At 42.4% G+C, this 14,727-nt stretch overlaps 1 long non-coding RNA gene across 1 annotated transcript in view; it reads left to right on the top strand.

Annotated features, from left to right (window-relative positions):
* Positions 1-14,727, top strand: part of LOC108537453 (uncharacterized) — a 69,110-nt gene that overhangs the window by 53,756 nt on the left and 627 nt on the right. The window lies entirely within an intron of this gene.

The following is a 14,727-nucleotide window of genomic DNA, read 5'->3' as shown; positions in this document are numbered from 1 at the left end:
GCTGGGGGAGAAGCTGGCCAACCTCTACAAAGGAATTGTATTGATGTGTAGGAATTGGGGGAAGGGAGTTAGGGAGGATAATCAGCAATGGATTGATGGAGACAGGTATGAATGACTCTTCTCCCAAAGGGCAGGCTTTCTTACCACGAATCTTCTTGCTCCTGGCCAGGCCTCTATCCCCTGCCCTTGCCTCCTATACATTTCTCCTTTGCTCTCAATCTGCATGATTCCCCATAAGCAAACAAGGGAGCTGTTGGAAAGTGTGAAGGGCCGCTGCCTGGTTTCCAACACAAGAAAGTTAAGTGAGTGAGCAGCAAGCTGTGGATCGGATTTCCTACGGCATATTGGTACCCAGAGCGCTTATCTAGAAAGTTCATCCACATGAAGGTGCTGCTGAGCTGGGTTCCCACAGGCCGGGCCTCTGGGCTGACAAGTAACTAAAGATGAAAGGGGGACCCAGGGGTTTTGGGGCTCTGTGTTTCATCAGAGCCTCAATATTCTTTATTCTGCTATTGGTTCTCCTTCTCCAGGATTACAATAATCATTACTGGCTATGATCAAGTAATAGACCTGAATGGAGTTCTAACCATTTTGCAGAGAGGAGTACAGAGTTTAAATGGGCTTGTGCCTGTGCTTGTATTTGCACAGGAATGCCCACCCGAATGTGATAGATATACTTCAAATATTTGCTTGACAAAACCTTTAAAATGCCATATTGCTTACGGACAGTAATTGTATCAGTTGCTTAGTTCTAGGCATTCCGAGGAGAAAATTCTTCTAGTAGCTATATATTCCCATCTCTCTTATGACCAGTGAATAATGCCAGAGAGTGGTCTGATGTATACCTTTTATAACACTAGATTCTCCTATATCTACACAATACATTTAGCCTCAGGATTTTAGGTACTTTCCAAATGGACCCATTTATTATTATTATTTTTATTAACCTCCATTTTGTGAGTAGAGAAAATGAGTCATCAGGGGTTTCGGTTATCTTCCAATTATTACACAGAAATCTTTCTGAGGTCTAACTAAAATCTTAGCCTTCCCAGATGACAAACAGATTTGTGTGTGCATGTGTGTTTAAGTGTATGTATTAGAATGTACATCATGGGAGCTGTATACAAACGCAGCGGGTATATCGCTTGTTCTGTTAAGGTGTGTGTATGAGAATAAATAATGGAGAATATTGAGTCATTGTAACTTGGTGACTTCGACTCAGGCTCTAGACTTTTCAACAGAGACTTTTCTGATAGCCTGCTGTGTGAGAAACGAGGCTGAACGCTGCAAAGACATGCTATTAATTCGTAGGAACGGGGTTATATTTAATACCCCATAAAAGTATTTCATAGACACGTACAAAGTTTAATATAGGTCTTCCCACTAATGAACAATAGATGCTTGAAAGCTCCCCCAATTGGCCATTGCATAGAAAATTACCTCTTTATTTGCTCAGCTTTGAGGCTTTTGTTTCCTTTGCTTGTGTTTCCTAAGCAGTATGAATTTCTCTAGAAATAAAAGAGATTTTTAATATGGCTACTCTAAAATAAATCAAGCCTCTGGTTTTAACTGTGCCAGGAACATAGTAGGGAATCAGTAATGGTTTGAAGATTGAAGGAATGATTGAATAGTTCCGTGAACTGTAGGTATTGATTTATGTTAATGTACACCTCTATATTTATTTACACAGGCGTGTGCTTTCTTAAGTGGAGTAGTCAGTTTTTTGACTCAGTTGACAAGTTCTTATCTTAATGTCTCATTTAATTGATCAGCGACTTAAATTCAGTCAGTTAAGCGGTTGCTTTGGTATTTTGTAAATATATAAAAAAAACTTTTGTATCCTTGAAGTTTCCTTCTTTGTATTTCCCATCATCATCTATATTTAATCAATATACATTGAGTAGCTTAAGATAAGCCCTCATTTCTCTGAGACTACAGTTTGAAATATGTGTGCAGTATAAGTCAGGTGTACCAAATCTTGGAACACAATTTAACTTCTTTTCTCATACTTCCTGATGGGAGACCTTGAATGACCAGCAGTGCTAATGGTAGCACAGGGGTCAAAAAATTTATTCCTATAAGGAAAAAGCACATCGTTGCTCAAGAATTCTATAATTAATGCTAACTACAAGTCACAATCTATGGTTGTGTTCTAACAAGCATTTTGCCCAAACAACGCTAGGTGAAGCAGCTGCTAATGTTGTCTGGACCGGACATCTGCTTTTTACAGACTTATGGGGGCATGGGGACCCAGGGCTCAGACACATGCATTATTCACTGTTTCTTTCTCTGCTTATTAGCCTTGTGGGTAAGGGCGGCATTAACCACCAGCCCAGCAGCCTTCGAGAACACCATGGCAAAATTCAAGAAAACACACAGTCTTGTGTTTGGGGCTTTAAGAGACTCTAAGGTGACTTGGTGCTCAGGAGGATTTGAGAACAGATTGGCTTATAGCCATTACTGTTGGCTAATAATTGCACTAATCTTTTCGAGGTGGGGGTTTGTATTCTCCCCTCCTTCAATCTCCAAGACAGAGAACAATGGGCGAATTGTGTTTCTGAACTATTCCATGAGATAGGGTCAGAGACTGCAACTGGGTGGATAAGGTCTTCAGGGGATGACCCACCAGGCGTTAGCCCCAAACCATCGTTAAGAAACCCAGGACCTGAGCATTACAGCTTTGGCCTAATGATAGGGAAGCATTTCCCTAGTGGAGCCATTTCAACAGCAGCTGTTTTGGGGTTCTCAAAGTGTCCTTTGGGTGCTCAGAAGCAAGTGCAGTGCTCACTGGAAGAGAAAGGGTGTGTGTGTTTGACCTGCACATCTCTGCACTTGTGTATGCTGCTTTCTATCCATTTTTCTCTTGCTTAAAATTCACTTAGTAAAACCATTTTGTCTTCTTTAGAATGGATGACATTAAACTCAAATTTGGAATTGCAATGCCACATGGAGATACCTCTGTAGAATGAACCGTGAATGTGTGTGTGTGTGTGTGCGCGCGCGCGCGTGCACGCACACGCAATGGTGGTGGGGACCATATTTGTCTTTAACATTAAAGTCAAGTTGTCAATTCTACTACCAGGAGTTAAAATAATCTACAAGATTAATCTATGCAGAGGGTATATCGTCTGATGTAGAAAGTATCATTTAAATGTAAAGTTGTGATAAGCATGCATCCTGTAATTTAGAAAGTACATGCACAGTAAAAACTTTTGTCTAGAAGGTTCCACTAAGAAGTTCAAAGTTCTTAGATCCAAGGGGCAGGTAAACCTCAGAATACATTTGTCACAGTTCGTCCTAATCTCCTTCAGTTTTCCCAAAACGGGGTCCACGATCATTTTAAACATCCTGGGCCTACCCTTTCCTTTTAGGGAATTTCCATGGGCTAGTTGTTCAAATGTGGGGCATTGAGAAGGCCGGGTCCTTGCCACATACTGATTGGGATAGGTGCAGAGCATTTTATTTCTCCTCTGCCTCTCCACCCAAGGTTTCCCTCCTGCCTGAGAGTTCCAGCCCTTTCTCCATCTGCTGCCTGTTAAGCAGCTGCTGGGTTCAGCAACAAGGAGGCCGGTGTGGCTGGTGGATGGAGAACACTGTTGGTGTAACTTGGCAGGAGGTTGCACGCTGGCACAGAGGGGCAGTGAAAATGAGAGGAGGTGAGAATATCTCCACAGGGTGGGGGGCGGAGGACAGAGAAGGAGGACGACCACTAGGAGACTCACTGGCCCTGGCGGCTGGAGCTCGTAGGGAGCGGCTGGTCCAAATTGGATGGAGATCCAGCAAAGACACAGTGTCTCCCCTCCCAGACCCCAGGAGTTCTCCAGCCTGCATTTTCCAGTTCCCCACGAACATTTCCAAATTAAAAAATAAAATAAAAATACGTGTGGAAAAATACAGTAAAAGTGACAGCGCCTTCCCGGTTTCCGACTGTTCTGTTTTGACTTCACAATCAGCCAAACTGGAGCCCCTGAGTAGCTGGCTTAATTTGTCACCTTGAGTTATTAACCGTTTCCCTGCCTCTCTCGGTGGGTGTCCTCCTGGCTCCTCGCCCTGGCTGGCTCAGTGACCTGTTAATCTTGTGCCCTTTCTCTCGGGCTTATGGCTCTGCCTGGAGAGCCCTGTTTCCCTCTTGGAGTCAAATTTGAATTCATTTCACAGTCACCTCTCAGCTGGTTTTTGCCAAGTGGTGGCTGAAACAGAAGGGTGATGGCAAAGTGCAGGAAAGAATGGCTCCAGAGGCAGCTCTCACGGGGTCCCCGGTGTCCTTTAGAAGTTCAACAGTTCAGTCTATTTCTCTTGGTTAAGGGCCAAGAGGCAGAGGGAGGCTCATTTTAGAACTGGGATGATATAGAATATAGTCTTGGGAAGCAGAGGAGAGCTAATCCTGATACATTTTTCATGTCAGCAAAGTTAGTCTGCGTAGCATTCTATCTCTCTTTCCATTATCTCTGTGTTACTTCATACTTTCATGTCTCATGGAGGCTTGGGACGTTTTTGGAGAATATCCCAAGAACACCATTATCCAATGTTCTCTTTTTCCTCAAGACTTACATACCCCTAATACTGTTCATCCTTGAAGCCTTGTATTTTAGGACATCCAACTTATTAACAAAAGCAATGAATCCAAGTTAATGAATTCTTTGGGGGAGCTACTGGTTTAATGTGTTACTCAGAGTACTAAGGTGTCTTATAGAAACAAATTTAAAATGTATTAAAAATTCTTTTTTATTCTTAAAATATGTAAATTGTCTTATATTTAAAGAGGTAGTATGATTGCATGAATTATAATTCAAAATATAAAATAAAACCACCTCCCCAGCAACTGAGGTCCTTTTCTAGAGGCAACTGCAATGATTAGTTTATTGCTTTTCCTCCCAGAGATGTTTTATGCATATGTGGGCAATTATAAAATCTCTACTGCTTTTATTTATTTTTTGTTATTATTATACTTTAAGTTCTAGGGTACAAATGCACAACCTGCAGGTTTGTTACATAAGTATACATGTGCTGTGTTGGTTTGCTGCACCCATTAAACTCGTCATTTACATTAGGTATTTTTCCTAATGCTATCCCTCCCCCAGCCCCCCACCCCATGACAGGCCCTGGTGTGTGATGTTCCTCGCCCTGTGTCCAAGTGTTCTCATTGTTCAGTTCCCACTTATGAGTGAGAATATGCGGTGTTTGGTTTTCTGTCCTTGTGATAATTTGCTCAGAATGATTGTTTCCAGCTTCATCCATGTCCCTGCAAAGGACATGAACTCATCCTTTTTTATGGCTGCATAGTATTCCATGGTGTATATGTGCCACATTTTCTTAATCTTAATAATTAATATTAATTATCAATAAATGCCATATTTTAGACTAGTTTTAAATTTAAGGAAAAGTTGTAAAGATAATTACAGAGTCCCCATTTATTGCATCATTCAGTTTTCCCTTTTGTTAACGTCTTGTAGTTTTGTGGTACATTTGTCACAGCTAGGGAACCAACATTGGTATATTAGAATTAATTAAATCCCACAGTTTATCAGGTTTCACTACTTCTACCCCAGTGTCCCTTCTCAGTTCCAGGATCCCATCTTGAATTGAGCTCCCATGTCTCCTTAGACGCCTCTGATCTGGGACAGTTTCTCAGACTTTCCTTGTTTTTGATGACCTGGACATTTTTGAGAGGAGCTGGTTTTTTGCAGAAGGTTCCTGAATCTGAGTTCAACTGATGTTTTTCTCATGGTTAGACAAGGGTTTTGAGACAATGACCTCAGAGATGAAGCGCCTTTCTCATCATGTGATATCAAGGGTACGTACTTCAGTATGACTTATCGCTGATGATGTTAACCTTGATCACCTGGCCAAGGTAATGTGTGTCAGGTTTCTCCAGTGTGAGGTTACATCTCCTCACTTCCATACTGCAATCTTTGGGAGAAAGTCACCAAATGCAGCCCAAACTCAATGACTGGAGAATTACGGTCCCTCTCCTTACGGCCCCTTGAATTTTCAACAACATGACAACATACCCTACAGGCTTTGCCTTTTTGTTTGAAACAACACATTTTAGAGATTCTCATGTCAGTAACTCAAGAACTTCCATATTTTCTATTAATTTGCATTTATTCTATGGATGTATGAATACCATCATTGAGCCAACTAGTGATGTCCTTTGTGATGACAGGCATTTAGGTTGCTTCAATATTTTGATCTCGTAAACAATGCTGAAATAAATAACCTGGTACACGCTCAAGTATACCTGCAGAACAAATTTCTGAATGTTAAATGGCTACTTAAAAAGGTGTGATTTATAATTTCATGAGCTATTGCTGTATTGCCTTCCATAGACAGTCAATGTATAAGCCCTCAGTATTACATAATCAGGAAGATACAGTGGATGGAATTTTGGGTTGGCGGAGGACATATTTTTAAATTGGTAGACCATTGAGTGCTTTGGCAAATCTCCTTAAATCACATTACAGCAGGAACAACTATAGAAAATACAATTATTTAGGAGCAACCTGATCTGTGAGCTAATTTAATGAGTCAGGAGCCCAGCCTACATGCTGAAGAGCTCACATGCCTCCTACCTAGTTCCTTAACTAGGTTCTCATTCATGCCCATTCTGTCATGCTCTTGAAACCTTCCTATCTTTGCATAGAACATTATTCTTTCCACTCTCACCTTCTTCCCCAACCAATCATGTACCTGTTGAAAATCTGTATCTTGGCTAGGCTTATGTGACTCATTCTTTGCTATTGTAGCACAGATTCACTCCGTCTACCTTATAGTTATATTTGCACGTGTATATTGCTACATTCAGCCTCTTAAGTTATGGTTATATTGAAGACACTTTTACCTCCCATGTACATTATGAATATGCCAGGGTAAGAGGTTGTGTCTTCTCTTTATTGCATCATTCCCCAAAGGCTCCTGAGCCCAATGTGAAAGGAGTCCACATTGCTAGTAGACTGCTGGCTGCCCCTCTTCTCCTCTGTTCACCTCTATCACCTGCTACAAGAGTCACCTGGGAGGAAATCATTGCTGTGAAGATGTCTGCCTATCCCTGGTTTCTTGGTGCTGAGACTATTTCCTGAAAATAACTTGAGAGGGACAAATATTTTATTTATGGCTAAGTGATAATTTCACAGGGGTAGTGAGGAATAGCTATAAAGATCACCAGAGAGAATTGAAATGATCTGAAACCACTGGAAATCACAGTGGAGTAACTTTTTTTTTTTTTGAGACAGAGTCTCGTTCTGTCGCCCAGGCTGAAGTGTAGTGGCGTGATCTTGGCTCACTGCAACCTCTGCCTCCCAGGTTCAAGCGATTCTTCTGCCTTAGCCTCCCGAGTAGTTGGGACTACAAGCACGCGCCACCACGCCTGGCTAATTTTCCTATTTTTAGTAGAGATAGGGTTTCACCATATTGGCCAGGCTGGTCTCGAACTCCTGACCTCATGATCCGCCCGCCTCGGCCTCCCAAAGTGCTGGGATTACAGGGGTGAGCCACTGTGCCCAGCCCAGAGTGGAGTAACTTTGGGCCACAAAGGCATCGTGGATGGTGGGGACGGTGGCTTCTCTGCTGTGTTGGTGCTGGCTGCCTTGAATTTATTTACTGCAGCCGGGTAAGCTGGCAGCTGAGAAGGTTCTCCCTTTTGACCATTCTGGTATTACACTAGCTGTTTTAGTCTGTCCTGGCTGCTATAAGAAAATACCACACACTGGGTGGCTTAAAAATAACGTAAATGTATTTCTCACAGTTTTGGAGCCTGGAAAGTACAAAATCAAGGCATTAGCAGATATGGTATCTGGTGAGGGTCCACTTTCTGGTTCACAGATGAAGCCTTCTCTCTCTCTTCTTATATGGTGGAATGGATGAGGGCTGTCTCTGGAGCGTGTTTCGTAAGGACACTAATTCCATTCATGAGAGTTTCACCCCTATGACCTAATGATGCCCCAAAGGCCCCACCTCAAATTAATATAATGGTTAGAATTTCAACATATTAATTTGGGGGAAGCACAGATATTTAGACCATAGCACTAGGGTTTTTAAAATTTTCTTCCTGCAAATCCAAGTTGAGACAGACATACTCTGCTCTAATGTAGTTGTCTTTTGTCCAAGTCTCTGGAACCTAGCCTTCCTGAGATCAGAACATTGCGAAAGCCAGACATCTTGCCTTTGGGAACGGGCTTAGTATCATTATTTTGTCTAGTGAAACATCCTCTGTTACACTTCTGCTTTCTAACCCTTTTAGCCCATGTACACATCTATGGAGATAGTTTTATTTCATTTGGTTCTTACTCATTCAATCTGTTTAAATGATAGGATTTTAGAATTAGAAGGTGTCTTGGAACCCCAAAGGAAAATTCTCTCTCAAGGTCACAAAGCTGGTTGCGGAAGTCCAGGGTCATCTCAGACAGGTCTCCAACAGCCATGAGTTAGTTTCTCTCTATCAGACTCCCTTATTTACCAAGTGGCAAATAATAACAACAATAGTGATTAATGGCTGGCACTTATTGAGTACTTTCCATGAACCTATGATACGATAAATGCTTTCCATATATTGTTGTTCCCTTCCTTCCTACTTCCCTTCCTTCCTTCCTTCCTTCCTTCCTTCCTTCCTTCCTTCCTTCCTTCCCTTCCTCCCTCCCTCCCTCCTTTCTTTGCTTCTTTCCTTCTTTCCTTCCTTCTTTCTCAGAGCCTTACTTTGTCACTCAGGCTGGAGTGCAGTGGCACAATCTCAGCTCACTGCAACTTCCAACCCCCAGATTCAAGCAATTCTTCTGCCTCAGCCTCCCGAGTAGCTGGGATTACAAGTGCCTGCCACTGCGCCCGGCTAATTTTTGTATTTTTAGTAGAGACAGGGTTTCACCATCTTGGCCAGGCTGGTCTTGAACTCCTGACCTCATGATCCACCCGCCTCGGCCTCCCAAAGTGCTGGGATTACAGGCATGAGCCACTGCGCCTGGCCCCCATGTATTGTTTTCTTATAACCACTCTCTAAGTCAGGCAACTATCTTTATCCCCATTTAGCAGATGAGGAAATATAGCAAACAGTGATTAAGTTACTTGCTCAAGATCACAGGTCTAATAACAGGTGAAGTCAGGACAGTCAGATTGCTGAGCGTTCACACTTATCCTTGCTATGATGCCTTTCTGTGCTACATTACAGAGCAAAGTAGCACATGGAATGCAGGAAGGACATGGCAGAAACAGTCTCAGCCTTTGAGGGTTTCCATTATAGCCCAGGGGGCAAGATGTGGGGATAGTGTTGCCTATAAAATACACAACACCCAGTTACACTTGAATTCTGGATAGACACTGATTTTTTTTTTTTTCTTCAGTCTAAGTATGTCTCAAACATTGCCTGGGGCATACTTATCCTGAAAAGCGTATTTGTTGTTAATCTGAAATTCAGATTTCACTGGGTATCCTGCAGGTTTATGTGCTCAATCAGGCAAGATTTTATGGGGAAAATAAAGCTTATATGCTACACACTTTTCCTTTTCCTTGACCCCAGATGATCTTCTCTCTGTTCTCCTTTCTTCCTTCTGCACCTCTTGCTATTGGGCCCCTCTCCCTGCTGTGTGCACTCCTTCCAAGATATGCAGCCTTGGGCCACAGCAGCAGGTTCTAGAGCTACGTCCCAGGCTGCCCAGCAGTCAGTGTGAAAACATTTTCCCTTCTCCCTGGGAGCTCAGCCCTGGGGTGTGCCCCGTAACGCCCGAGGCCTTGACGCTCCTGCGGGAACACTCTTCCTCTTGGCTCTCTCCATTTTCTCTACTCAACCTGTACACCACCCCAGACATATTTTACCAGGGTTCTCACCCCATCCAGTCCAGCGGCTTGTGCTGGTTTGCATCAAGTCACTTGGTATTCATTAATATTCACCTACATCCCTGAACCCAAAGGGAATGAGGCAGCAAAGGAGCCTGGCTGCTTCTTTGTCCTCTCTCTGAGATAGGCTTTCATGGGAATCGGATGAGCCGTTGGGGTGGGGTGGGCGGCTGCTCTGAGCACACTAGCTGCAGTCACTGCCTGTGTACTCTCTGGGATGGGGGTGTTCTACGGGCTATTTTAAGGCCAGACTGGTGAATGTTGGGTTCCCCTTCGTTTACCTAGGCTTTCAATATTTTCCCTGGCACAAGCTAAGGTGGTCACAGAATGTGGGAAACCAGGCAAGGGAAAAAATTAATGCAGTGTGATGACGCCCCTGGTAGCTGCTGCTAGATTCCACGGAAAAGATGGGGGGCTTTCTATCTGTGTCCATGGGGTCCTCCTAAAGCTGTTAGCTGTGTTGGCACCTGCTCAACTCCAGAGATGCTGGAAAAAAGAAAACTGGCTGCAAACTTGGTCCACGGCCTGCCTGGTAGCACCAGCTCCACCCATTCCCGTGGAGTGGCTTTGCCCACTGTGAATGCCCCTTTATCGTCAGTGGGCGATAATGACTTTTCAAAAATACTGTGTAGGCCTTGTGTCCTGGATGCCTGTGGCACGAAGGCTCTGCTTCCCTTTCAAGGGTGTTGGCTTAGAAACTCACCCAGAGACCTGAGAAAAATATCTCCACTTGGCAACTCAGGAGGCTGACACCAACCACTTTCTGTTTTTTAGCCTGCTGGCCATGAACTAACTAGTGGACAGTTATTATCAGGGAAGGAAGCAACCTCAGTACTGAGAATTATGCAGCAGGCAAATGACGGTTATCTAAAGTCCCACAGGGAACATTCCCTGTGTCATTTAGACCTGCATGGTAAGGATTTAATTCAGAACCTTCTCCGAGCTGTAGATTGGCTTTGTAGGAATGTCCCCCCTTGGCCTCCTATAGTCTTAGCCTCATTACGGCTTATGGTGGAAATCAAGTCCTCGTGTGGGTCTGAAATTGGGTATGTAGTTGGGTATTGGTCTTTCCCATGGGTCAAGCATTTGTTAAGTGCCTAATGTATACTAGGCACTCGACAGTCACATAATGCTGTGTACCTTATGTCTATCAATCTGCATTCACAACAACTCTGTGTGGTAGGTGTCACTGGATCTGCTCTATAGATGCCATCTTCAGTAACTTGACTATGGTCACCAGACAAGGTCAGCCTGGAAGAACTCTTGTGCAGTGTCTTCTTTTACGCAAAGCCTCCAAAGTAGCAGAACTTTTATCTTGAACATGCATTTTTTCCATCTAACTGCAGCTTTACTCTGGAAAAACAGGTCATACCCAGAGGTGATGGGTCCACTTTAGGATTTTTTTTTTTTTTTTTTTTTGTCATTTATCACATATTAACAACTGAGTTCTATTCAGATACAGGTAATATAATTTCATTACTTTTTAGTGACTGATATGTTTTGGCTTTGGGTCCCCACCCAAATCTCATGTTGAATTGTAATGCTGGGCGAGGGACCCAGTGGGAGGTGATTGGATTATGGTGGCAGACTTTTCCCTTGCTGTTCTTGTGATAGTGAGAACATTCTCACAAGATCTGGTTGTTTTAAAAGTGTGTATCACTTCCCTTTTCACTCCCTCTCTCCTGCTTTGCCATGTGAAAATTGTGCCTGCTTCCCTTTCACCTTCCACCATGATTGTAAGTTTCCTGAGGTCCCCCCAGACAGACTTCCTATACAGCCTGTGGAACCATGAGCCAGCTAAACCTCTGTTCTTTATAAATTACCCAGTTTCAGGTAGTTCTTTATAGCAGTGTGAGAACAGACTAATACAGTGACATCAAGTGAAAAATGCCTCACCCCAAAGCTGTTGTCTCTCTGTCATACCTAGATGGGTTCTGTTGACTGGAGGACCACTTACATCCTCAACTGAGTACAAGATAGAAATAGTTCAATGTGGTCTCCAAATTGACTCACACTGGTCACTGAGATGTCAAAGGCAAACTCTTCTATTAAGAGTGTGAAATGCTCCATGTGAGCTTTTGTTCCTGCAGAGGTAATGCCCAGTGTGCTCATGTTAAGTGCTGCTAACTTACTGGTGGAAAGTGAGCATTGGGAAAGTACTTAGAGTCCTTGATGTTTGACTTAATCTAGGTAAAATCACAATCATGGTTTTACTGATTGTTTGGTCCCCAGAGTGATCCTAATTCCTTGCCCTCCATGAATGTCACCCTCCCTCACTGTGGTGACTATGGGGTAGCCTTCATTTGGAGAGTCCCGAGAGCATGTATAAGTGAAAAAACCCACAGGAATTGGCCTGTGACCACATCTGTTATTAATACCAGTTATGATTTTTAATTAAGTTCTTGACAGTCCAAAGGATCACAGTCTTTTTGTAATAGGCAGACCTTCTCCCTGGTTGGAAGACAGGAGTTAGCAAAGCACAAATATCAAGAAAAAATATTCTGTTCTAGTTCTTACCTCAGAAGACATAAACCCAACTTCCTGGAAAGTATGGAGAGATGGCTAACTCCCCAAACCTACCTGTCATTCTTCCCCCCATGATGAACATTTAATATAACATTATGCAGATTTGGGGGCAAGTTGGTTGTTTACTTTTACTGCTTATCCTTTTGCCAAGCTTTCTGCATGTTCTTTATATTGCTCATCAAAGGCCATTCATTCCATACCATTTCTCAAGAACCTGCTGTGGACAAATCCCTATGCTTGGTGCTCTGAAGGACATAGATGGGGTCAAGGATAAGCAAGGGAGACTCAATGACTATACTAAAAACAAGCGAACAACTGTAAGGCAACAAACAGACTGTGCAACCATGGTACTGACACTGTATCACAAACCATACGTTCTTCTGCCAAAATGCAATTAATGCTCCCAGAAATGAATTAGAATAGTACATCCTGTTCCTGCAAATGCCCTAGTTTGCTGAGGATAATGGCTTCCAGCTCCATCCATGTCCCTTCAAAGGACATGATCTCGTTCCTGTTTATGGCTTCATAGTATTCAATGGTGTAAATGTACCACATTTTCTTTAGCCAGTCTATCACTGATGGACATTTGGGTTGATTCCATGTCTTTGCTATTGTGAATAGTGCTGCAATGAACATACACATGCATGTATCTTTGTAACAGAATGATTTATATTCTTTTGGGTATATACCCAGTAATGGGATTGCTGGGTCAAATGGGGAGGGAAAGCATTAGGAAAAATAGCTAATGCATGCTGGGCTTAATACCTAGGTGATGGGTTGATAGGTGCAGCAAACCACCACGGCACATGTTTACCTATGTAACAAACCTGCACATGTACCCCAGAAATTAAAATAAAAATTTTAAAAAAGTACATTCACTACTTCATTCTGATATTCACTCAACAAGTACTTCCTGAGGGTCTTTAATGTCAAACTTCTGCATTAAGCCCTAAGAAGAAAGTAGAATGGTGAAAGATAAGCTCTCCCCTTCCAAGAGCTTATAATTAGGCCGGTAGGAGATATTATAAGTAGGTCTTTCTTATATTGTTATTGTATAGAATAAATAGGGAGTCTGCTGTTTACGGGGAAATTTATGTTTGAAATGCCAACACACATATCAAATTCAAACAGACATCACTCTTTTCTAGGCACTCATAGATTAAAAATGTATGAAAATTTAAAATAAGAGAGAAGAAAGTTTGACACTAAAATCAATGATGTTTTAAGCATTTCTCTGTGATAAGATCTCCAATCGACGAGGAATGTGTAGATGCACAGGAAGGGTAAGGTCATGGAATGTATTTCATCAGGGCAACAAACCCTCCTGTGTGGCTTAGATTCAAGGCAGCTTTAGTAGAACTTGAAGGTGACAGACATACCTCCAGGAAAGAGTGGGGCTTAAGCAGAGTGGAAATAGGGAGAGAGGAAGTCCACACTGTGGTGGGAATGGAGGACAGGAAAAGATTCTTCTAATGTGAATGGAGGAGCAAAGCTGTGGGGTAAGGAAAGAGAAGGATAAAAGGAAGGAATAAATGTAGGGTATGAGTGCTAGCTAGACTGAGGGCTTTTGTTTTAAATCAAAACAGACTTTTATATAGGTCAAATCTGTGCATGATACAAAAATCAAAAGGTCCAATAAACATATTGTGCAAATTCAGTCCCCTCCTGGCCTTCGCTCCTAGCCATCCAGTCCCCTACCCCACAGGCACCAGTGGTGCTTCTGGTTATCCTTCCAGGGATAGTATGTGCATTTATTCAAGCACTAGAACAGTGGTTCCCAACCTGGGGTGATTTTACCCTCCAGGGAACACCTGGAAATGTCTGGAGACATTTTTGATGGTGATAATGGAGAGGGTGGTGGTCTGTGGGTGGAGTGCTAACATCTGGTGGATAGAAACTAAGGATGTTGCTAAACATCTTATAATGCACAAAACACATACAATGTAGTTAGAAAGGTTATAGAGAGGAAGGAGATAGATTTACTACTGCCCAGACTATTAGGCACTTTGACATTTTTAATTTAAAATATAACTTGGAGACTTTTTATTTAATTCAACACACACAGAATGGCTTGTATGGATGTAAAAATACCAAAACACAGACAGCTGTCTTTGTAAAGCTCTATAATATTCTATTATATGGCTATGCCATAATTTTCTTCCCCCATTGTTGGACATTAGGTTTTTTTCTCACAGTCTTTTGCATTATTCGGCACAGCATTAGAGACAATGCTTTTACATTCACCTTTCTGTAGATCTGAAAGTATATTTGTTAAGATTAATTCCTGGAAGTAGAATTGCGGGGTCAAGGAGGGTGTATGTTTGAATTCTGATAGATATTTAGACTAATATTAAATTTGCTATGATCAAGTTTTTTTTT

The sequence above is a fragment of the Rhinopithecus bieti genome, unplaced genomic scaffold (assembly GCF_001698545.2).
Source record: "Rhinopithecus bieti isolate Rb0 unplaced genomic scaffold, ASM169854v2 scaffold_13400, whole genome shotgun sequence".
Taxonomy (NCBI): Eukaryota; Metazoa; Chordata; class Mammalia; order Primates; family Cercopithecidae; genus Rhinopithecus; species Rhinopithecus bieti.
This window is presented reverse-complemented; position numbering and strand designations above follow the sequence as displayed.